The 23,369-nt window shown below is 57.7% G+C and overlaps 1 pseudogene across 1 annotated transcript in view; it reads right to left on the bottom strand.

Moving 5' to 3' along the window:
• LOC144489754 (alpha-actinin-2-like) overlaps positions 1 to 23,319 on the bottom strand; it is a 38,564-nt pseudogene extending 15,245 nt beyond the window's left edge. The window contains exons 1-11 of the transcript XR_013497044.1: positions 23,256 to 23,319; positions 21,410 to 21,502; positions 17,607 to 17,837; positions 16,894 to 17,041; positions 13,183 to 13,333; positions 10,596 to 10,704; positions 10,320 to 10,460; positions 7,190 to 7,372; positions 5,703 to 5,837; positions 2,605 to 2,784; positions 1,170 to 1,316 (exon numbers count right to left, since the gene is read on the bottom strand). The product of XR_013497044.1 is annotated as an alpha-actinin-2-like (transcript). The remainder of the gene's footprint in view (positions 1 to 1,169; positions 1,317 to 2,604; positions 2,785 to 5,702; positions 5,838 to 7,189; positions 7,373 to 10,319; positions 10,461 to 10,595; positions 10,705 to 13,182; positions 13,334 to 16,893; positions 17,042 to 17,606; positions 17,838 to 21,409; positions 21,503 to 23,255) is intronic.
• Positions 23,320 to 23,369: the final 50 nt, after the last annotated feature.

The following is a 23,369-nucleotide window of genomic DNA, read 5'->3' as shown; positions in this document are numbered from 1 at the left end:
CCGCCCCCTCCCCACCTCCCCCCCCAGCCGTCCCCTCCCCACCTCCCCCCCCAGCCGCCCCCTCCCCACCTCCCCCCCAGCCGCCCCCTCCCCACCTCCCCCCCCCCCACCTCCCCCTCCCCAGTCGCCCCCTCCCCACCTCCCCCCCTCAGCCGCCCCCTCCCCACCTCCCCCCCCCAGCCGCCCCCTCCCCACCTCCCCCCCCCAGCCGCCCCCTCCCCACCTCCACCCCCCAGCCGCCCCCTCCCCACCTCCCCCCCAGCCGCCCCCTCCCCACCTCCCCCCCCCAGCCGCCCCCTCCCCACCTCCCCCCCCCAGCCGCCCCCTCCCCACCTCCCCCCCCCAGCCGCCCCCTCCCCACCTCCCCCCCCCAGCCGCCCCCTCCCCACCTCCCCCCAGCCGCCCCCTACCCCCCAGCCGCCCCCTTCCCACCTCCCCCCCCAGCCGCCCCCTCCCCACCTCCCCCCCAGCCGCCCCCTCCCCACCTCCCCCTCCAGCTGCCCCCTCCCCCCCAGCCGCCCCCTCCCGACCTCCACCCCAGCCGCCCCCTCCCCCCCAGCCGCCCTCTCTCCACCGCCCCCCAGCCGCCCCCTCCCCCCCAGCCGCCCTCTCTCCAGCCCCCCCCAGCCACTCCCTCCCCACCTCCCCCCCCAGCCACCCCCTCCCCACCTCCCCCCCCAGCCGCCCCCTCCCCACCTCCCCCCCCCAGCCGCCCCCTCCCCACCTCCCCCCCCCCAGCAGCCCCCTCCCCCCCTCCCCACCTCCCCCCAGCCGCCCCCTCCCCACCTCCACCCCAGCCGCCCCCTCCCCCCCAGCCGCCCCCTCCCCACCTCCCCCCCCCCCCCCAGCAGCCCCCTCCCCACCTCCCACCCCCAGCCACCCCCTCCCCACCTCCCCCCAGCCGGCCCCCTCCCCCCCAGCCGCCCCCTCCCCACCTCCCCCCAGCCGGCCCCTCCCCCCCAGCCGCCCCCTCCCCACCTCCCCCCCCAGCCGCCCCCTCCCCACCTCCCCCCCAGCCGCCCCCTCCCCACCTCCCCCCCAGCCGTCCCCTCCCCACCTGCTCCCCAGCCGCCCCCTCCCCCCCAGCCGCCCCCCCTCTCCACCCCCCCTCCCCCCCAGCCACCCCCTCCCCCCCCAGCCGCCCCCTCCCCCCCCAGCCGCCCCCTCACCCTGTCGAAGTGGTTGAAGGATGCTCGGAATTCGTTGAGTTGTTCCTGGCTGATTCCCTTGGCGTCCCGGGTCAGGATCTGGTTCTCCACCTCGTTAATGGTCCGGGCGATGGTCGTCAGGAGCTGCTCCCAACCAACACGGATATGCTGAGGGTCGGGGGTCGGGGGTCGGGGGGGAAACAGGGGAGAAATGTCAGTCAGCGAAACATCACCTTCCCAGCCAGAACCCAACAACACAGCCCAAAACTCACCTGGAGACAGCGACTGGGATCCAGGTGAGCCATCATGGGAGAGAGAAGGAAGCCAAAATGGGAGCCCAGCCGTTCCGGGGGGGAATATCGGGAAGCGTTTCCTGACACAAAGTGGAGTGGGAATCCGGAACTCTCTCCCACAGAAAGCTGTCGAGGCTGCGGGAGCCGGGGGGTCAACTGGAAATGTCCCAAACTGAGATTGAGAGATTACTGTTGGGTACGGGGGGAAGGTTAAGGGTCACGGGACCCGAGGCGGGGCGATGGGGTTTAGATACAGATCAGCAGAGATCCAATTCAATAGGAGGACAGGCTGGAGGAGAGAGGGGCTGAATGGCCTCCTCCTGTTCCTGTGTAACAGACTGGAGACAGAGAGGGGCTGAATGGCCTCCTCCTGTTCCTGTGTAACAGACTGGAGACAGAGAGGGGCTGAATGGACTCCTCCTGTGTAACAGGCTGGGATAGAGAGGGGCTGAATGGCCTCCCCCTGTTCCTATGTGATAGGCTCGAGGAGAGAGAGGGGCTGAATGGCCTCCTCCTGTTCCTGTGTAACAGGCTGGAGGAGAGAGGGGCTGAATGGCCTCCTCCTGTTCCTGTGTAACAGGCTCAAGAAGAGAGGGGCTGAATGGCCTCCTCCTGTTCCTGTGTAACAGGCTGGGGGAGAGGGGCTGAATGGCCTCCTCCTGTTCCTGTGTAACAGACTGGAGAGAGAGAGGGGCTGAATGGCCTCCTCCTGTTCCTGTGTAACAGACTGGAGAGAGGGGCTGAATGGCCTCCTCCTGTTCCCGTGTGATAGGCTTGAGGAAAGAGAGGGGCCGAATGGCCTCCTCCTGTTCATGTGTAACAGGCTCGAGAGAGAGAGAGAGAGGGGCTGAATGGCCTCCTCCTATTCCTGTGTAACAGACTGGAGAGAGAGGGGCTGAATGGCCTCCCCCTGTTCCTGTGTAACAGGCTCGAGGAGAGGGGCTGAATGGCCTCCTCCTGTTCCTGTGTAACAGGCTGGAGAGAGAGGGGCAGAATGGCCTCCCACTGTTGCAATGCTGCTAGGCTGGGTACAGGTAGCAGACTTGCTCCCCTGAAGGACAGAATCAGTCAATGATCCAGACGCTTCCGTGGCCATTTCCCCGGCGCCATTTTCCTTGCCCTTTGAACTCTGACCTGTTGGGGCCCTGGCTCCCCGTGCCTACCTCCATGGTGTAGCTGGTGTGCTTGTTATCGAAGATCAAGGCCTCTTGGATGAGTTGGTGATCGCCTTCTAACTTGTCGATGTTTGACTTGTAGTTAATGATATTCTGTTCATATTGCTTCAAGTGATTCATCTGATCCTCCAATGACCCCGTAATGTCAATGGAAATGTGACCAATCTCCTGAAACCCACACAAAATATCCAGTCAGAACAGTGCTCTCGACAGCCCTCAACTTGTGTCAGAGATTCCCCCCTTCCCCGACTACAGGGACAGGACGGGGTTAGGTACAGAGTAAAGCTCCCTCTACACTGTCCCCCATCAAACACTCCCAGGACAGGTACAGCACGGGGTTAGATACAGAGTAAAGCTCCCTCTACACTGTCCCCACTCAAACACTCCCAGGACAGGTACAGCACGGGGTTAGATACAGAGTAAAGCTCCCTCTACACTGACCCCCATCAAACACTCCCAGGACAGGTACAGCACGGGGTTAGATACAGAGTAAAGCTCCCTCTACACTGTCTCCATCAAACACTCCCAGGACAGGTACAGCACGGGGTTAGGTACAAAGTAAAGCTCCCTCTACACTGACCCCCATCAAACACTCCCAGGACAGGTACAGCACGGGGTTAGATACAGAGTAAAGCTCCCTCTACACTGACCCCCATCAAACACTCCCAGGACAGGTACAGCACGGGGTTAGATACAGAGTAAAGCTCCCTCTACACTGTCCCCCATCAAACACTCCCAGGACAGGTACAGCACGGGGTTAGATACAGAGTAAAGCTCCCTCTACACTGTCCCCATCAAACACTCCCAGGACAGGTACAGCACAGGGTTAGATACAGAGTAAAGCTCCCTCTACACTGTCCCCCATCAAACACTCCCAGGACAGGTACAGCACGGGGTTAGATACAGAGTAAAGCTCCCTCTACACTGTCCCCCATCAAACACCCCCAGGACAGGTACAGCACGGGGTTAGATACAGAGTAAAGCTCCCTCTACACTGACCCCCATCAAACACTCCCAGGACAGGTACAGCACGGGGTTAGATACAGAGTAAAGCTCCCTCTACACTGTCCCCATCAAACACTCCCAGGACAGGTGCAGCACGGGGTTAGATATAGAGTAAAGCTCCCTCTACACTGTCCCCCATCAAACACTCCCAGGACAGGTACAGCACGGGGTTAGATACAGAGTAAAGCTCCCTCTACACTATCCCCCATCAAACACTCACAGGACAGGTACAGCACGGGGTTAGATACAGAGTAAAGCTCCCTCTACACTGTCCCCATCAAACACTCCCAGGACAGGTACCACACGGGGTTAGAGACAGAGTAAAGCTCCCTCTACACTGTCCCCCATCAAACACTCCCAGGACAGGTACAGCACGGGGTTAGATACAGAGTAAAGCTCCCTCTACACTGTCCCCCATCAAACACTCCCAGGACAGGTACAGCACGGGGTTAGATACAGAGTAAAGCTCCCTCTACACTGTCCCCATCAAACACTCCCAGGACAGGTACAGCACGGGGTTAGATACAGAGTAAAGCTCCCTCTACACTGTCCCCCATCAAACACTCCCAGGACAGGTACAGCACGGGGTTAGATACAGAGTAAAGCTCCCTCTACACTGTCCCCCATCAAACACCCCCAGGACAGGTACAGCACGGGGTTAGATACAGAGTAAAGCTCCCTCTACACTGACCCCCATCAAACACTCCCAGGACAGGTACAGCACGGGGTTAGATACAGAGTAAAGCTCCCTCTACACTGTCCCCATCAAACACTCCCAGGACAGGTGCAGCACGGGGTTAGATATAGAGTAAAGCTCCCTCTACACTGTCCCCCATCAAACACTCCCAGGACAGGTACAGCACGGGGTTAGATACAGAGTAAAGCTCCCTCTACACTATCCCCCATCAAACACTCACAGGACAGGTACAGCACGGGGTTAGATACAGAGTAAAGCTCCCTCTACACTGTCCCCATCAAACACTCCCAGGACAGGTACCACACGGGGTTAGAGACAGAGTAAAGCTCCCTCTACACTGTCCCCCATCAAACACTCCCAGGACAGGTACAGCACAGGGTTAGATACAGAGTAAAGCTCCCTCTACACTGTCCCCCATCAAACACTCCCAGGACAGGTACAGCACGGGGTTAGATACAGAGTAAAGCTCCCTCTACACTGTCCCCATCAAACACTCCCAGGACAGGTACAGCACGGGGTTAGATACAGAGTAAAGCTCCCTCTACACTGTCCCCCATCAAACACTCCCAGGACAGGTACAGCACGGGGTTAGATACAGAGTAAAGCTCCCTCTACACTGTCCCCCATCAAACACTCCCAGGACAGGTACAGCACGGGGTTAGATACAGAGTAAAGCTCCCTCTACACTGTCCCCCATCAAACACTCCCAGGACAGGTACAGCACGGGGTTAGATACAGAGTAAAGCTCCCTCTACACTGTCCCCCATCAAACACTCCCAGGACAGGTACAGCACGGGATTAGATACAGAGTAAAGCTCCCTCTACACTGTCCCCCATCAAACACTCCCAGGACAGGTACAGCACGGGGTTAGATACAGAGTAAAGCTCCCTCTACACTGTCCCCCATCAAACACTCCCAGGACAGGTACAGCACGGGGTTAGATACAGAGTAAAGCTCCCTCTACACTGTCCCCCATCAAACACTCCCAGGACAGGTACAGCACGGGGTTAGATACAGAGTAAAGCTCCCTCTACACTGTCCCCCATCAAACACTCCCAGGACAGGTACAGCACGGGGTTAGATACAGAGTAAAGCTCCCTCTACACTGTCCCCCATCAAACACTCCCAGGACAGGTACAGCACGGGGTTAGATACAGAGTAAAGCTCCCTCTACACTGTCCCCCATCAAACACTCCCAGGACAGGTACAGCACGGGGTTAGATACAGAGTAAAGCTCCCTCTACACTGTCCCCATCAAACACTCCCAGGACAGGTACAGCACGGGGTTAGATACAGAGTAAAGCTCCCTCTACACTGTCCCCATCAAACACTCCCAGGACAGGTACAGCACGGGGTTAGATACAGGTTTAAAGTCACCGTTACCTCCATCTTGGTTTGTATCCATGGGCCAATGACGTTAGCCTGGGCAGCGAACTGGCGTCGCAGGCGTTCATTGGCCTGTTGTCTGGCCAGTTCCTCCTGTAATGTTTGGTCTCTGTGGGGGACGAGCGTCTTCACCTGAGGGCAGGACAATCGGAGCGTTAGAACAGGCAGATAATTCATCAACAGCTCACCAACAGGGGACAGGTCTGCCCAAACTGATCCCGCTGCCCCGCTCTCTCCCCATAGCCCTGTATCAATCCCCAAACTGATCCCGCTGCCCCGCTCTCTCCCCATAGCCCTGTATCAATCCCCAAACTGATCCCGCTGCCCCGCTCTCTCCCCATAGCCCTGTATCAATCCCCAAACTGATCCCGCTGCCCCACTCTCTCCCCACAGCCCTGTATCAATCCCAAACTAATCCCACTGCCCCGCTCTCTCCCCATAGCCCTGTATCAATCCCCAAACTAACCCCACTGCCCCACTCTCCCCACAGCCCTGTATCAATCCCCAAACTAATCCCACTGCCCCGCTCTCTCCCCATAGCCCTGTATCAATCCCAAACTAATCCCACTGCCCCACTCTCCCCACAGCCCTGTATCAATCCCCAAACTAATCCCACTGCCCCGCTCTCTTCCCATAGCCCTGTATCAATCCCAAACTAATCCCACTGCCCCGCTCTCTCCCCATAGCCCTGTATCAATCCCCAAACTAATCCCACTGCCCCGCTCCCTCCCCATAGCCCTGTATCAATCCCAAACTAATCCCACTGCCCCGCTCTCTCCCCATAGCCCTGTATCAATCCCCAAACTAATCCCACTGCCCCGCTCCCTCCCCATAGCCCTGTATCAATCCCAAACTAATCCCACTGCCCCGCTCTCTCCCCATAGCCCTGTATCAATCCCCAAACTAATCCCACTGCCCCGCTCCCTCCCCATAGCCCTGTATCAATCCCAAACTAATCCCACTGCCCCGCTCTCTCCCCATAGCCCAGTATCAATCACCAAACTAACCCCACTGCCCCGCTCTCTCTCCCCATAGCCCTGTATCAATCCCAAACTAATCCCTCTGCCCCACTCTCTCCCCATAGCCCAGTATCAATCACCAAACTAACCCCACTGCCCCGCTCTCTCTCCCCATAGCCCTGTATCAATCCCAAACTAATCCCACTGCCCCACTCTCTCCCCATAGCCCAGTATCAATCACCAAACTAACCCCACTGCCCCGCTCTCTCTCCCCATAGCCCTGTATCAATCCCAAACTATTCCCACTGCCCCACTCTCTCCCCATAGCCCTGTATCAATCCCCAAACTAACCCCACTGCCCCGCTCTCTCTCCCCATAGACCCCCTCACTCGGAGATTACTCCCCCTGGTCCCGGACTGTCCCACGAGGGGAAACAGCCTCTCGGTGTTTGATAAATGCTCCCCGCCCCGCATCGCTCTGGTTCGGTGCCCCGCCGGGCGCTGGGGTCCCGGGCCGGAGACCCACCTTGTCCCACTTGCCAGCGATCTCCTGGGCAGACAGGTTTGTGTAGGGGTTGATTCCGGACAGCTTAATCCCGTAGGTCTGGGCAATCTTGGTGATCTCGTTCTGGATTCCGAGGATGGCCATGCGTTCCTTGTCCGCCTCGGGCAGGGTAGCTTTGAATTGCTCATGGGCTGTGATCAGACTCTGCGGAGAAGAGGGGACGGGGGAAAGAAAGCAAGAGCATAGGGTCATACAGGACTGGAGGCCTCTCGGCCCATCCTCTCTGTGCTAGCCCCCCAGTAGGTGAACTGTCCTTCAGTAACATTTGTGGTTAACTAACAGAGATACCTGACGCTCATTGTAAGGTGGACAAATAAAATAAAATTCTACTGGAATGCTGTTCAAATTAATACAATATCCTTTACATAAGAACTAGGAGCAGGAGTCGGCCATCTGGCCCCTCGAGCCTGCTCCGCCATTCAATAAGATCATGGCTGATCTTTTCGCGGACTCAGCTCCATTTACCCGCCCGCTCACCATAACCCTTAATTCCTTTACTGTTCAAAAATCTATCTATCCTTGCCTTAAAAACATTCAATGAGGTAGCCTCAACTGCTTCACTGGGCAGGGAATTCCACACATTCACAACCCTTTGTGTGAAGAAGTTCCTCCTCAACTCAGTCCTAAATCTGCTCCCCCTTATTTTGAGGCCATGCCCCCTAGTTCCAGTTTCACCCGCCAGTGGAAACAACTTCCCTGCTTCTATCTTATCTATTCCCTTCATAATATGTTTCTATAAAATCTCCCCTCATTCTTCTGAATTCCAATGAGTATAGCCCCAGTCTACTCAGCCTCTCCTCATAAGCCAACCCTCTCAACTCCGGAATCAACCTAGTGAATCTCCTCTGCACCCCCTCCAGTGCCAGTACATCCTTTCTCAAGTAAGGAGACCAAAACTGTACACAGTACTCCAGGTGTGGCCTCACCAGCACCTTATACAGCTGCAACATAACCTCGCTGTTTTAAACTCCATCCCTCAAGCAATGAAGGACAAAATTCCATTTGCCTTCTTAATTACCTGCTGCACCTGCAAACCAACTCCTTGAGATTCCTGCACAAGGACACCCAGGTCCCTCTGCACAGCAGCATGCTGCAATTTTTTACCATTTAAATAATAGTCCATTTTGCTGTTATTCCGACCAAAATGGATGACCTCACATTTTCGTTAACAAAAAATTAATGATAGAACTTGGTCACTCTCAAAAAAATATACCACCAGGTTTTGTGTCTTTTGGAGTCTTCTGCGGTTTCTCGGTTAATTTTTCTGTCTGTAACTTCTTTCTGATTTGGTACCTTTCGCTGGTGAGACGGTGCGTTCTCTTAAGGGATATCTGAAGATGGCAGGGTGGAAAGCTGCTCTCCGGACTCGAGAGGTGGCAGTTGCTAACTCCTGTTTTTGCCCCCTCACACTCTCTTTTATACCTGTGGTGACCTATCAGTTTCCCGACAATAGGATTGATCTGATATTGTCAACAACATCGCATTCAAATCTTATAGGTTCTTGGTAGCCGAGTGCCATCTCGAAAATTGAATTGGCTGAATCCAAAAATGCCTAAAAGCCTGTTACCAAAGCAACCCTGTTGCCTGGCCTTTGAGACCGCACTATGTTTTTTTCATTCCTCTCACATTTTTACAATGTTTTACATCTTTATCAACGTCAACTTCCAATGTCACAAACTCAACTTTGCAACACTACATTCCCGCGCCCTCCAATCAAAATGGCTACCCCGGTGAGACCACTATTCACTGCACTCTGGTGATCAGGCCTAAAGCCTGAGGTCCTGAAATGTTTCCTCTACTCTGGTGATCAGGCCTAAAGCCTGAGGTCCTGAAATGTTTCCTCTCCTCTGGTGATCAGGCCTAAAGCCTGAGGTCCTGAAATGTTTCCCAGTCTCATTGTTATGCAGTAGCGTAACGAGTGATATTCTCCGCTGATTGGCTGCCGCCCTCAAGCCGAGAAGACATTCCGTCTCCCGCGCAACCGAGTGACGTGTTCTATCGATTTCAATGACTGTGTGATGCCGGGTGTGTAGGCCGTAGGCCCGAACCGCCGCTGGATGGTGTCAAACCAGCGCACCCCGCTGGCCGGGCACCAAAGGCCGAGAGTATTGACCCTCTCTCCCAGCCGGACCTCGCAAAACCCCGAACGTCCTGTCTGACGTCAGGTGTGGCCCCGCGATTGGAAGATACTGGCTGACCAATCCCGAGTGCGCCAAGACTGACGCCAAGGAAACAAAATTTGGGATTGTAGTTGGGTCCACCGACATGCTCGCTCCCACCGGCACAGAAGTTACTAGATCCATTGTCAGGTGACCAGTGCGTTGCAGACAAAAGGAACATGACCAGGCACCTGTCACCAATCAGCTTAAATCAGAGAATCCCGACAGTGCAGAAGGAAGCCATTCGGCCCATCGAGCCTCCGCCAACTCTTCGACAGAGCAACCCCACCAGGCCCCATCCCTGTAACCACACACATATAACCCAATAATCCACCTAACCTGCACATCTTTGGACACTAAGGGGCAATTTAGCACGGCCAATCCACCTAACCCACACATCTTTGGACCCTAAGGGGCAATTTAGCATGGCCAATCCACCCAACCTACACATCTTTGGACACTAGGGGGGCAATTTAGCATGGCCAATCCACCTAACCTGCACATCTTTGGACACTAAGGGACAATTTAGCATGGCCAATCCACCTAACCTGCACATCTTTAGACACTAAGGGACAATTTAGCACGGCCAATCCACCTAACCTGCACATCTTTGGACACTAAGGGACAATTTAGCATGGCCAATCCACCTAACCTGCACATCTTTGGACACTAAGGGGCAATTTAGCATGGCCAATCCACCCAACCTACACATCTTTGGACACTAAGGGGCAATTTAGCATGGCCAATCCACCTAACCCGCACATCTTTGAATATGGGAGGAAACCGGAGCACCCGGAGGAAACCCACGCAGACACGTGGAGAACGTGCAAACTCCACACAGACAGTGACTCAAGCCGGGAATTGAACCCGTGTCCCCGGCGCTGTGAGGCGGCAGTGCTAACCCGCTGTGCCGCCCCTCTTGCTGGTCCTACCTGAATCTCCTCGATACTGTGAACGATGAACATGTCCTGCAGATCCTCCATGGCTCCGTCCATCCAGTTGTTGAAAGGAGCCGCTCGCTTGGCGAACTCCAGGTACAACTGGTCAATGGTTTCTAGAAGTTTCTCATTCCGCTGGGAGGGGACGTGTGAGGGAGAGAGAGAGAGAGAGAGAGAGAGAGAGAGTGAGGTGAAACTGCTTCCACACCAGGGATCGAAGAGCTCACTGGGCCCGGTGCTCGGGCCGAGGGCCTGAAGCCTGAGGCCTACCTCCAGGGCGTCCCTCCTCTTCTGGGTCAAGGTACCCAGGCTGTCCCACTGGTCACAGATCGCCTGGCAACGGCTGTTGACGCTGGCGGCATCGTGGTAATCCAGCTCACTGCAACACACACAGTAACCGGGATGAGAGGTCAACGCGAGGCACAGCGCGATCCCACGGGCCTGGGGCAGAGAGGGGGGCGGGTGTTAAATTACCAAGCGGGCCTAGTGCAGAATGGGTCCCACCTCCCTGAGGACAGGAAGGGGTGGATCTAATCAAGGGGTGGGGGGGGGGGGGGGTGTGGGGGGGGAAGGAACGAGATGATCGGCGAGGGGGGTCGATAGAGAAATAGTTTGTTTTGGCTGGGTGGGAGAGACAGAGAGGGAGAGACGGAGAGAGAGGGAAGAGGAGAGAGAGATGGAGAGGGAAAGAGAGAGGGGGGAAAGACAGAGGGATGGAGAGAGAGAGACGGAGAAGGAGAGAGAGGGAGGGGGAAAGACAGAGGAATGGAGAGAGAGAGACGGAGAAGGAGAGAGAGGGAGGGGGAAAGACAGAGGAATGGAGAGGGAGAGAAGGAAGAAGAGAGGGAGGGGGAAAGACAGAGGGATGAAGAGAGAGAGAGAGATGGAGAGGGAGTGAGAGAGGGAGAGGAGGAGGGAGAGAGATGGACGGAGGGAGGGGGATAGACGGAGGGAGGGAGAAGGGAGAGACGGGGAGGGAGAGGGAGAGAGAGGAAGAGAGAGAGGGAGGAAGAGGAGGGAGGAGGAGGGAGAAAGACGGAGGGGAGGGAAGGAGGGACAGATAGAGGGGAAAAGACAGAGTGTGGGAGGGGGAGAGAGAGATGGAGAGGGAAAAAAAGAGGAAGAGAGGGGGACGAGGAAGAAGAGAGATGGAGGGAGGGGGGAGAGAGAGAGACGGGGAGAGGGGGAGGGCCAGAGAGGGCAGGGAGGGAGAGACAGAGAGAGAGGGTGATAGATGTGAAGGGAGAGATAAAGAGAGACTTGGGGGCAGAGTGGAAAGAGAGATAGAGAGCAAGAGAAAATGAGGCAGAGGGACGGAGGGAGAGAGAGGGTTTTAGTTTATTTATTCGCGTCTCAAGTAGGTTTACATTAACACTGCAATGAAGTTACTGTGAAAATCCCCGAGTCGCCCACACTCCGGCGCCTGTTCGGGTCAATGCACCCTAACCCAGCACGTCTTTCGGACTGTGGGAGGAAACCGGAGCACCCGGAGGAAACCCACGCAGACACGGGGAGAACGTGCAGACTCCGCACAGACAGTGACCCAAGCCGGGAATCGAACCCGGGACCCTGACGCTGTGAGGCAGCAGCGCTAACCCGCTGGGCCACAATGGCGAGAGAGAGGGATGGAGGGTGAGAGAGGAATAGTGATTGCGAGGGGGGTCGCGACATGTGGGGGACAGTGAGGGAGGGGAGTAGGGGAGGGGAGGGGAGAGGAGGGCAAGGGGAGAGGTGGGGGAGGGGGTGAGGGGAGAGTGGGGGGCGAGGGGAGAGGTGGGGGGGAGTGGGGGGCGAGGGGAGAGGTGGGGGGGAGAGGGGGGTGAGGGGAGAGGTGGGGGGAGTGGGGGGCGAGGGGAGAGGTGGGGGGGAGTGGGGAGCGAGGGGAGAGGTGGGGGGGAGTGGGGGGCGAGGAGTGGGGGGGTGAGGGGAGAGGTGGGGAGGAGTGGGGAGCGAGGGGAGAGGTGGGGGGGAGAGGGGGGCGAGGGGAGAGGTGGGGTGGGAGTGGGGGGCGAGGGGAGAGGTGGGGGGGAGTGGGGGGCGAGGGGAGAGGTGGGGGGGAGAGGGGGGCGAGGAGTGGGGGGGTGAGGGGAGAGGTGGGGAGGAGTGGGGAGCGAGGGGAGAGGTGGGGGGAGAGGGGGGCGAGGGGAGAGGTGGGGGGGAGTGGGGGGCGAGGGGAGAGGTGGGGGGGAGAGGGGGGCGAGGGGAGAGGTGGGGGGGAGTGGGGGGCGAGGGGAGAGGTGGGGGGGAGAGGGGGGCGAGGGGAGAGGTGGGGGGGAGTGGGGGGCGAGGGGAGAGGTGGGGGGAGAGGGGGGCGAGGGAGAGGTGGGGGGGAGAGGGGGGTGAGGGGAGAGGTGGGGGGGAGAGGGGGGTGAGGGGAGAGGTGGAGGGGAAGTGGGGGGTGAGGGGAGAGGTGGGGGGAGTGGGGGGCGCGGGGAGAGGGGGTTGAGGGTAGAGGTGGAGTGGGGGGTGAGGGGAGAGTTGGGGGAGGGGGGAGGGGAGAGGTGGGGGGGAGAGGGGAGAGGTGGGGGGGAGAGGGGAGAGGTGGGGGGGAGAGGGGAGAGGTGGGGGGGAGTGGGGGGCGAGGGGAGAGGTGGGGGAGGGGGGAGGTGGGGGGAGTGGGGGGCGAGGGGAGAGGTTGGGGAGGGGGGAGGTGGGGGGAGTGGGGGCGAGGGGAGAGGTGGGGGAGGGGGAGGTGGGGGGAGTGGGGGCGAGGGGAGAGGTGGGGGGGAGGGGGGAGGTGGGGGGAGGGGGGAGGGGAGAGGCGGGGGGGAGTGGGGGGCGAGGGGAGAGGTGGGGGGGAGGGGGGAGGTGGGGGAGGGTGGAGGAGGGGGGGAGGGGGATGTCTCGTCATTCCTACTTGAGTTCCTGGGCGATGGCCGCGATTTGCTCCACTCGGTCCTGGTGAGCAGCCAGGTCACTCTCAAACGCTTCGTGTTGCCTCATGAGGGCTCGAATCTCCATCAGAGTCGCTGACTCATAATCCTTCCGAGTCAACACCTCCTCCTTACCTGGAGCGAGAGAGAGAGCGGGGTTAGAGAGAGAGAGAGAGAGAGAGGGGTTAGAGAGAGAGAGAGAGAGAGAGCGGGGTTAGAGAGAGTGAGAGAGAGAGAGCGGGGTTAGAGAGAGAGAGAGAGAGAGCGGGGTGAGAGAGAGAGAGTGGGGTTAGAGAGAGAGAGCGGGGTTAGAGAGAGAGAGAGAGCGGGGTTAGAGAGAGAGAGAGAGAGAGCGGGGTTAGAGAGAGAGAGAGAGAGAGAGCGGGGTTAGAGAGAGAGAGAGAGAGCGGGGTTAGAGAGAGAGAGCGGGGTTAGAGAGAGAGAGAGAGAGCGGGGTTAGAGAGAGAGAGAGATAGCGGGGTTAGAGAGAGAGAGAGAGAGAGCGGGGTTAGAGAGAGAGAGAGCGGGGTTAGAGAGAGAGAGAGAGAGAGCGGGGTTAGAGAGAGAGAGAGAGAGAGCGGGGTTAGAGAGAGAGAGAGAGAGCGGAGTTAGAGAGAGAGAGAGAGCGGGGTTAGAGAGAGAGAGAGCGGGGTTAGAGAGAGAGAGAGAGAGAGAGCGGGGTTAGAGAGAGAGAGAGAGAGAGAGCGGGGTTAGAGAGAGAGAGAGAGCGGGGTTAGAGAGAGAGAGAGAGAGCGGGGTTAGAGAGAGAGAGAGAGAGCGGGGTTAGAGAGAGAGAGAGAGAGCGGGGTTAGAGAGAGAGAGAGAGAGAGAGAGCGGGGTTAGAGAGAGAGAGAGAGAGCGGGGTTAGAGAGAGAGAGAGAGAGCGGGGTTAGAGAGAGAGAGAGAGAGAGAGTGGGGTTAGAGAGAGAGAGAGCGGGGTTAGAGAGAGAGAGAGCGGGGTTAGAGAGAGAGAGAGAGCGGGGTTAGAGAGAGAGAAAGAGCGGGGTTAGAGAGAGAGAGAGAGCGGGGTTAGAGAGGGGTTAGAGAGAGAGAGAGAGCGGGGTTAGAGAGAGAGAGAGAGCGGGGTTAGAGAGAGAGAGAGAGCGGGGTTAGAGAGAGAGAGAGAGAGAGAGTGGGGTTAGAGAGAGAGAGAGCGGGGGTTAGAGAGAGAGAGAGAGAGAGAGTGGGGTTAGAGAGAGAGAGAGAGCGGGGTTAGAGAGAGAGAGAGAGCGGGGGTTAGAGAGAGAGAGAGAGCGGGTTAGAGAGAGAGAGAGCGGGGTTAGAGAGAGAGAGAGAGCGGGGTTAGAGAGAGAGAGAGAGAGAAGAGAGCGGGGTTAGAGAGAGAGAGAGAGAGCGGGGTTAGAGAGAGAGAGAGAGAGAGCGGGGTTAGAGAGGGAGAGAGAGAGCGGTTAGAGAGAGAGAGAGAGCAGGGTAGAGAGAGAGAGAGAGAGAGAGCGGGGTTAGAGAGAGAGAAGAGAGCGGGGTTAGAGAGAGAGAGCGAGAGAGAGAGAGAGGGTTAGAGAGAGAGAGAGCGGGGGTAGAGAGAGAGAGAGAGAGAGCGGGGTTAGAGAGAAGAGAGCGAGCGGGGTTAGAGAGAGAAGAGAGAGAGCGGGGTTAGAGAGAGAGAGAGCGGGGTTAGAGAGAGAGAGAGAGAGAGCGGGGTTAGAGAGAGAGAGAGAGCGGGGTTAGAGAGAGAGAGCGGGGTTAGAGAGAGAGAGAGCGGGGTTAGAGAGAGAGAGAGAGCGGGGTTAGAGAGAGAGAGAGAGCGGGGTTAGAGAGAGAGAGAGAGCGGGGTTAGAGAGAGAGAGAGCGGGGTTAGAGAGAGAGAGAGAGAGCGGGGTTAGAGAGAGGGAGAGAGAGCGGGGTTAGAGAGAGAGAGAGCGGGGTTAGAGAGAGAGAGAGAGAGCGGGGTGGAGAGAGAGAGAGAGGAATGGAGGGAGTTGGGTAGGTTCAGATGGAGGGCAAGGTGGGTGAGGGACAGCAGGAGTGAGGGACAGCAGGAGTGAGGGACAGGCTCGGTGAGGAGCAAAGTGGGTGAGGGACAGGGTGGGTGAGGGGCAGAGTGGGTGAGGGACAGGGTGGGTGAGGGACAGGCTGGGTGAGGGACAGGGTAAGTGAGGGACAGGGTAAGTGAGGGACAGGGTTAGTGAGGGACAGGGTAAGTGAGGGACAGGGTAAGTGAGGGACAGGGTTAGTGAGGGACAGGGTAAGTGAGGGGCAGGGTAAGTGAGGGACAGGGTAAGTGAGGGACAGGGTAAGTGAGGGACAGGGTTAGTGAGGGACAGGGTAAGTGAGGGACAGGGTTAGTGAGGGACAGGGTTAGTGAGGGACAGGGTTAGTGAGGGACAGGGTAAGTGAGGGACAGGGTAAGTGAGGGACAGGGTAAGTGAGGGACAGGGTTAGTGAGGGACAGGGTAAGTGAGGGACAGGGTAAGTGAGGGGCAGGGTAAGTGAGGGACAGGGTAAGTGAGGGACAGGGTAAGTGAGGGACAGGGTAAGTGAGGGACAGGGTAAGTGAGGGACAGAGTCAGTGAGGGACAGAGTCAGTGAGGGACAGAGTCAGTGAGGGACAGAGTCAGTGAGGGACAGAGTCAGTGAGGGACAGGGTTAGTGAGGGACAGGGTAAGTGAGGGACAGGGTAAGTGAGGGACAGGGTTAGTGAGGGACAGGGTTAGTGAGGGACAGGGTTAGTGAGGGACAGGGTTAGTGAGGGACAGGGTAAGTGAGGGACAGGGTAAGTGAGGGACAGGGTTAGTGAGGGACAGGGTAAGTGAGGGACAGGGTTAGTGAGGGACAGGGTTAGTGAGGGACAGGGTTAGTGAGGGACAGGGTAAGTGAGGGACAGGGTAAGTGAGGGACAGGGTAAGTGAGGGGCAGGGTTAGTGAGGGACAGGGTTAGTGAGGGACAGGGTTAGTGAGGGACAGGGTAAGTGAGGGACAGGGTTAGTGAGGGACAGGGTAAGTGAGGGACAGGGTAAGTGAGGGACAGGGTAAGTGAGGGACAGGGTAAGTGAGGGACAGGGTCAGTGAGGGACAGGGTCGGTGAGGGACAGGCTGGGTGAGGGACGGGCTGGGTGAGGGACGGGCTGGGTGAGGGACGGGCTGGGTGAGGGACGGGCTGGGTGAGGGACAGGCTGGGTGAGGGACAGGCTGGGTGAGGGACAGGCTGAGTGAGGGACAGGCTGGGTGAGGGACAGGCTGGGTGAGGGACAGGCTGGGTGAGGGACAGGCTGGGTGAGGGACGGGCTGAGTGAGGGACGGGCTGAGTGAGGGACGGGCTGAGTGAGGGACGGGCTGGGTGAGGGACGGGCTGAGTGAGGGACGGGCTGAGTGAGGGACGGGCTGAGTGAGGGACGGGCTGAGTGAGGGACGGGCTGAGTGAGGGACGGGCTGGGTGAGGGACGGGCTGAGTGAGGGACGGGCTGAGTGAGGGACGGGCTGAGTGAGGGACGGGCTGAGTGAGGGACGGGCTGAGTGAGGGACGGGCTGGGTGAGGGACAGGCTGGGTGAGGGACAGGCTGAGTGAGGGACGGGCTGAGTGAGGGACGGGCTGAGTGAGGGACGGGCTGAGTGAGGGACGGGCTGAGTGAGGGACGGGCTGAGTGAGGGACGGGCTGAGTGAGGGACAGAGTCAGTGAGGGGCAGGGTTAGTGAGGGACAGGCTGAGTGAGGGACGGGCCCTCCGAGGGACCTACCTGCTGTCCAGGACTCGTGCAGTGTGCACTTCTGTTTGAATTTCTCAGCCAGATGATCCAATCGCTCGAGCCGCCGGATCTCCGTCAGTAACCACTCCTCGTAACCCTTCTCAACTTGTTCCAACCCTTTCCACGCATTGGCAATATCCTGTCGGGAATCGACGGCAACGCTTAGAGAGAGGCCGGAACCTTCCGTCTGCCCCCGTCTCGGTGGGGGGGGGGTCACTGAATATATGTCGAGGGGAGAGAGATTTCCGATGGACACAGGGCGGTTGGGAGGGGTCAAGGGTTAACGGGGTCAAGGGTTATCCGGGGGGGGGGGGGTCAGAGACAGGAAAGTGGAATTGAGACCCCACCCGGATCGGCCCACGGTCCGATCAGATGGGCTAGCAGGCCCGAGGGGCCGAGTGGCCCCCTCCAGTGTGGTGCCCAAGATGGTAGCCGGGCGGATCGCCGCCATCTTGTTGGCGGCCGGCCCAGCAATGCCGCCATCTTGGGCGTTCCCGAGGTGACCATTTGCTTGGTGGCCAATTTTGGGAAGGTCAGGTCCCAGGCGGCCATTTTGGGAAGGTCAGGTCCCAGGCGGCCATTTTGGGAAGGTCATGTCCAAGGCGGCCGGCGGATTGAGGGACTTTGGGACGGTTGTGGAGAAGGGCAGTGATTCCCCCCTCCCCCCCCCGGCACCCCCCTCCCCGCCGCGCCCCGGTACGTACAGACACCATCTTCCCCTCGGAGGGCATGAAGGCGGGCCGGTTGCTCAAGCGCAGCTTGGTCTGCAGTGTGTTGAAGTTAATCTCCAGCTGGCATTTCTCCTGTACACGCGGGGGTTTGTGCACTCGACGATAGTCCCGAAAATCCTCCAGCTTCTGCTGCATGGCCCGCATCGTCTTCTCCGGAATCCGGTTCTCCAACCACGGGATCGTACGACGGATCCATTCCAGTAACTGAGAGGGAGAGAGAGAGGGAGAGAGTGAGTGTGAGAGAGAGAGAGAGAGAGAGGGAGAGGGAGAGAGTGAGTGTGAGAGAGAGAGAGAGGGAGAGAGAGTGTGTGAGAGAGGGAGAGAGAGGGAGAGAGAGTGTGTGAGAGAGGGAGAGGGAGAGACAGCGAGAGAGAGACAGAGAGAGACAGAGCGACAGACAGAGAGAGAAAGACAGAGAGAGACAGAGGGAGACAGAGAGACAGAGAGGGAGACAGAGAGACAGAGAGAGAGACAGAGAGAGAGACAGAGAGAGAGACAGAGAGACAGAGAGAGAGACAGAGAGAGACAGAGAGAAAGACCCAGAGAGAGACAGAGAGAGAGAGACAGAGAGAGACAGAGAGAGAGAGAGAGACAGAGAGAGACAGAGAGAGACAGAGAGAGACAGAGAGAGAGAGACAGAGAGAGACAGAGAGAGAGAGAGAGACAGAGAGAGACAGAGAGACAGAGAGAGAGACAGAGAGACAGAGAGAGAGACAGAGAGAGAGACAGAGAGAGAGACAGAGAGAGACAGAGAGAGGGAGCCAGAGAGAGAGAGCCAGAGAGAGAGAGAGACAGAAAGAGAGGGACAGAGAAAGAGAGACAGAGAGAGAAAGACAGAGAGAGAGAGACAGAGAGAGAGAGAGAAAGACAGAGAGAGAGAGACAGAGAGAGAGAGAGAGACAGTAAGAAAGAAGGAGAGACAAATTTGATTGGATTCTTTGAGGAGGTAACTAAGTGTGTTGATGAAGGTAGGGCAGTTGATGTCATATACATGGATTTTAGTAAGGCGTTTGATAAGGTCCCCCTTATCAAACGCCTTACTAAAGGTCGGCTTATGATGAAAGTGAGGAGGTGTGGGATAGAGGGAAAGTTGGCCGATTGGATAGGTAACTGGCTATCTGATCGAAGACCGAGGGTGGTGGTGGATGGAAAATTTTCGGATTGGAGGCAGGTTGCTAGCGGAGTGCCGCAGGGATCAGTGCTTGGTCCTCTGCTCTTTGTGATTTTTATTAATGACTTGGAGGAGGGGGCTGAAGGGTGGATCAGTAAATTTGCTGATGAGACCAAGATTGGTGGAGTAGTGGATGAGGTGGAGGGCTGTTGTAGGCTGCAAAGAGACATTGATAGGATGCAAAGCTGGGCTGAAAAATGGCAAATGGAGTTTAACCCTGATAAATGTGAGGTGATTCATTTTGGTAGGACTAATTTAAATGTGGATTACAGGGTCAAAGGTAGGGTTCTGAGGAATGTGGAGGAACAGAGAGATCTTGGAGTCCATATCCACAGATCTCTGAAGGTTGCCACTCAAGTGGATAGAGCTGTGAAGAAGGCCTATAGTGTGTTAGCTTTTATTAACAGGGGGTTGGAGTTTAAGAGCCGTGGGGTTATGCTGCAACTGTACAGGACCTTGGTGAGACCACATTTGGAATATTGTGTGCAGTTCTGGTCACCTCTCTATAAGAAGGATGTGGAAGCGCTGGAAAGAGTGCAGAGGAGATTTACCAGGATGCTGCCTGGTTTGGAGGGTAGGTCTTATGAGGAAAGGTTGAGGGAGCTAGGGCTGTTCTCTCTGGAGCGGAGGAGGTTGAGAGGAGACTTGATAGAGGTTTATAAGATGATGAAGGGGATAGATAGAGTGAACGTTCAAAGACTATTTCCTCGGGTGGGATGGAGCTATTACAAGGGGACATAACTATAGGGTTCGTGGTGGGAGATATAGGAAGGATGTCAGAGGTAGGTTCTTTACGCAGAGAGTGGTTGGGGTGTGGAGTGGACTGCCTGCAGTGATAGTGGAGTCAGACACTTTAGGAACATTTAAGCGGTTATTGGATAGGCACATGGAGCACACCAGGATGATAGGGAGTGGGATAGCTTGATCTTGGTTTCAGATAAAGCTCGGCACAACATCGTGGGCCGAAGGGCCTGTTCTGTGCTGTACTGTTCTATGAGAGAGAGAGATAGACAGAGAGAGAAAGTGAGAGAGACAGAAAAAGAGAGAGTGGGATAGATTGGAAAGAGGGGGAGAAAGTTAAGGGAGAGGCTGGGGGGGCAGAGAGAGGGGGAGAGAAAGAGAGAGGAGAGAGAGTGAGAGTGGGAGTGAGGGAGACAGAGATAGAGAGAGGGATAAAGAGAAAAAAGAGACAGAGAGGTAGGGCAGAAAAGAGGGAATTAAGGAAAGAGTAATTGAGGGCAGGAGGGGCCCAGTTGGAAATCTCCAAATTGACATTGGTGGATTTTTGTTGTGTTGAGGCGATTAATGATTACAGGAACAGGATAGGGACCAGCGGAGATCAAATCAAATGGGGGACAGGCTCGAGGAGGGGCTGAATGGCCTCCTCCTGTTCCTGTGTAACAGGCTGGAGGAGAGGGGCTGAATGGCTCCTCCTGTTCCTGTGCAACAGGCTGGGGGAGAGGGGCTGAATGGCCTCCTCCTGTTCCTGTGTAACAGGCTGGAGAGAGAGAGGGGCTGAATGGCCTCCTCCTGTTCCTGTGTAACAGGCTGGAGAGAGAGAGGGGCTGAATGGCCTCCTCCTGTTCCTGTGTAACAGGCTCGAGGGAGAGGGGCTGAATGGCCTCCTCCTGTTCCTGTGTAACAGGCTCGAGGGAGAGGGGCTGAATGGCCTCCTCCTGTTCCTGTGTAACAGGCTGGAGGAGAGGGGCTGAATGGCCTCCTCCTGTTCCTGTGTAACAGGCTGGAGGAGAGGGGCTGAATGGCTCCTCCTGTTCCTGTGTAACAGGCTGGAGGAGAGGGGCTGAATGGCCTCCTCCTGTTCCTGTGTAACAAGCTCAGGGAGAGCAGCTGAATGGCCTCCTCCTGTTCCTTTGAAACAGGCTTGAGGAGAGGGGCTGAATGGCTCCTCCTGTTCCTGTGTAACAGGCTGGAGGAGAGGGGCTGAATGGCCTCCTCCTGTTCCTGTGTAACAAGCTCAGGGAGAGCAGCTGAATGGCCTCCTCCTGTTCCTTTGAAACAGGCTTGAGGAGAGGGGCTGAATGGCCTCCTCCTGTTCCTGTGTAACAGGCTCGAGGGAGAGGGGCTGAATGGCCTCCTCCTGTTCTTGTGCAACAGGCTGGAGGAGAGGGGCTGAATGGCCTCCTCCTGTTTCCTGTGTAACAGGCTGGAGAGAGAGAGGGGCTGAATGGCCTCCTCCTGTTCCTGTGTGAGAGGCTTGGGGAGAGGGGCTGAATGGCCTCCTCCTGTTCCTGTGTAACAGGCTGGAGAGAGAGAGGGGCTGAATGGCCTCCTCCTGTTCCTGTGTAACAGGCTCGAGGGAGAGGGACTAAATGTCCTCCTCCTGTTCCTGTGTAACAGGCTCGAGGGAGAGGGGCTGAATGGCCTCCTCCTGTTCCTGTGTGAGAGGCTTGGGGAGAGGGGTTGAATGGCCTCCTCCTGTTTCCTCTGTCGGTGACTCTGTCCCCGAGGCGATGATGGATTTCACGGGGATGAGGGGGTTACCGGAGTCGGGGATGGTGTGGGGAGACTGAGGGAGCAGCCGGTCTGGTTCCGAGGATCTGGTTGTCGTTCCGGAGCTGCGCGAGGTGTATTTTCCATCACGTACCTCACTCGCCAACTTCTCATATTCTTCCATTAGCTTCTCATTCTCCTGATTCACAGCAAGAACCTTACAGATCCTGTTGGCAGCAGTCTCAGCCTGGAGGGACAAACAAATCAACAGCCTGGATTAGGGACTCGACTAGGCCTCAAATCCTCCCCGCTGGCCCTCAGCTCAACCTGCAGCGACAAACAAATCGACAGCCTGGATTAGAGCCTTGACTAGGCCTCAGAGCCCCCCCACTGGCCCTTAACTCAAGCTGCCGGGCCGAACAAATCAACAGCCAGGATTGGGGACTCGACTAGGCCTCAAATCCTCCCCGCTGGCCCTTAACTCAACCTGCAGCGACAAATAAATCGACAGCCTGGATTAGAGCCTTGACTAGGCCTCAAATCCCCCCCATTGGCCCTTAGCTCAACCTGCAGGGCCAAACAAATCGACAGCCAGGATTAGAGCTTCAACCAGGCCTCAAATCCCCCCACCACTGGCCCTTAACTCAACCTGCAGCGACAAATAAATCGACAGCCAGGATTAGGGACTTGACTAGGCCTCAAATCCTCCCCGCTGGCCCTTAGCTCAACCTGCCGGGCCGAACAAATCAACAGCCAGATTAGAGTCACGACTAGGCCTCAAATCCCCCCCACTGGCCCTTAGCTCAACCGGAGGCAACAAATAAATCGACAGCCTGGATTAGAGCCTTGACTAGGCCTCAAATCCCCTCCCATTTGCCCTTAACTCAACCTGCAGGGCCGAACAAATCAACAGCCAGGATTAGGGACCCGGCCAGGCCTCAAATCCCCCCCCCGCTGGCCCTTAGCTCAACCTGCAGGGACAAACAAATCGACAGGCAGGATTAGAGCCTAGACTAGGCCTCAAATGTCCCCCCGCTGGCCCTTAACTGCAAAATCTACTCAACTCTCCACGTCCCCCTCGATCACTAACCCCTCACTCGATCCCCCTCCGTCCATATCCTCTTCTCCCCATCTCCCTCCATCCGGACCCTCACCCATCTCACTTGGTCCTGACCCACATTCATCTGCCTTAGTGCAGAAGGAGCGCCGCAATGTAGGAGGATCAGTGCTGAGGGAGCGCCGCACTGTGGGAGGGTCGCTGCTGAGGGAGGGCCGCACTGTGGGAGGGTCAGTGCTGAGGGAGCGCCGCACTGTGGGAGGGTCGCTGCTGAGGGAGGGCCGCACTGTGGGAGGGTCAGTGCTGAGGGAGTGCCGCACTGTGGGAGGGTCAGTGCTGAGGGAGAGCCGCACTGTGGGAGGGTCAGTGCTGAGGGAGCGCCGCACTGTGGGAGGGTCAGTGCTGAGGGAGAGCCGCACTGTGGGAGGGTCAGTGCTGAGGGAGCGCCGCACTGTGGGAGGGTCAGTGCTGAGGGAGAGCCGCACTGTGGGAGGGTCAGTGCTGAGGGAGCGCCGCACTGTGGGAGGGTCAGTGCTGAGGGAGCGCCGCACTGTGGGAGGGTCAGTGCTGAGGGAGCGCCGCACTGTGGGAGGGTCAGTGCTGAGGGAGCTCGCACTGTGGGAGGGTCAGTGCTGAGGGAGCGCCGCACTGTGGGAGGGTCAGTGCTGAGGGAGTGCCGCACTGTGGGAGGGTCAGTGCTGAGGGAGCGCCGCACTGTGGGAGGGTCAGTGCTGAGGGAGCGCCGCACTGTGGGAGGGTCAGTGCTGAGGGAGCGCCGCACTGTGGGAGGGTCAGTGCTGAGGGAGTGCCGCACTGTGGGAGGGTCGGTGCTGAGGGAGCGCCGCACTGTGGGGGAGGTGCTGTACTTCAGGGTGGGACATTAAGCCGAGGCTCCGTCAGTAAAAGCTGACGATGGAAGTTTTGTTCAGAATGATGGGCCTACCTGCTCTGCCCCAGCGAAGGCATGGTAAAAAACAGGACACGTAGGTCATGATCGCCTTCTCATCGGGTTTCGGGGTGTTCACAATGTCTGCGGAGAAAAGCACAGTGCGAGGCC

This window comes from Mustelus asterias, unplaced genomic scaffold (assembly GCF_964213995.1).
Source record: "Mustelus asterias unplaced genomic scaffold, sMusAst1.hap1.1 HAP1_SCAFFOLD_2502, whole genome shotgun sequence".
NCBI classification, from domain to species: Eukaryota; Metazoa; Chordata; class Chondrichthyes; order Carcharhiniformes; family Triakidae; genus Mustelus; species Mustelus asterias.
The sequence above is the reverse complement of the archived record's forward strand: the minus strand, read 5'-3'. Positions and strand labels throughout refer to the sequence as shown.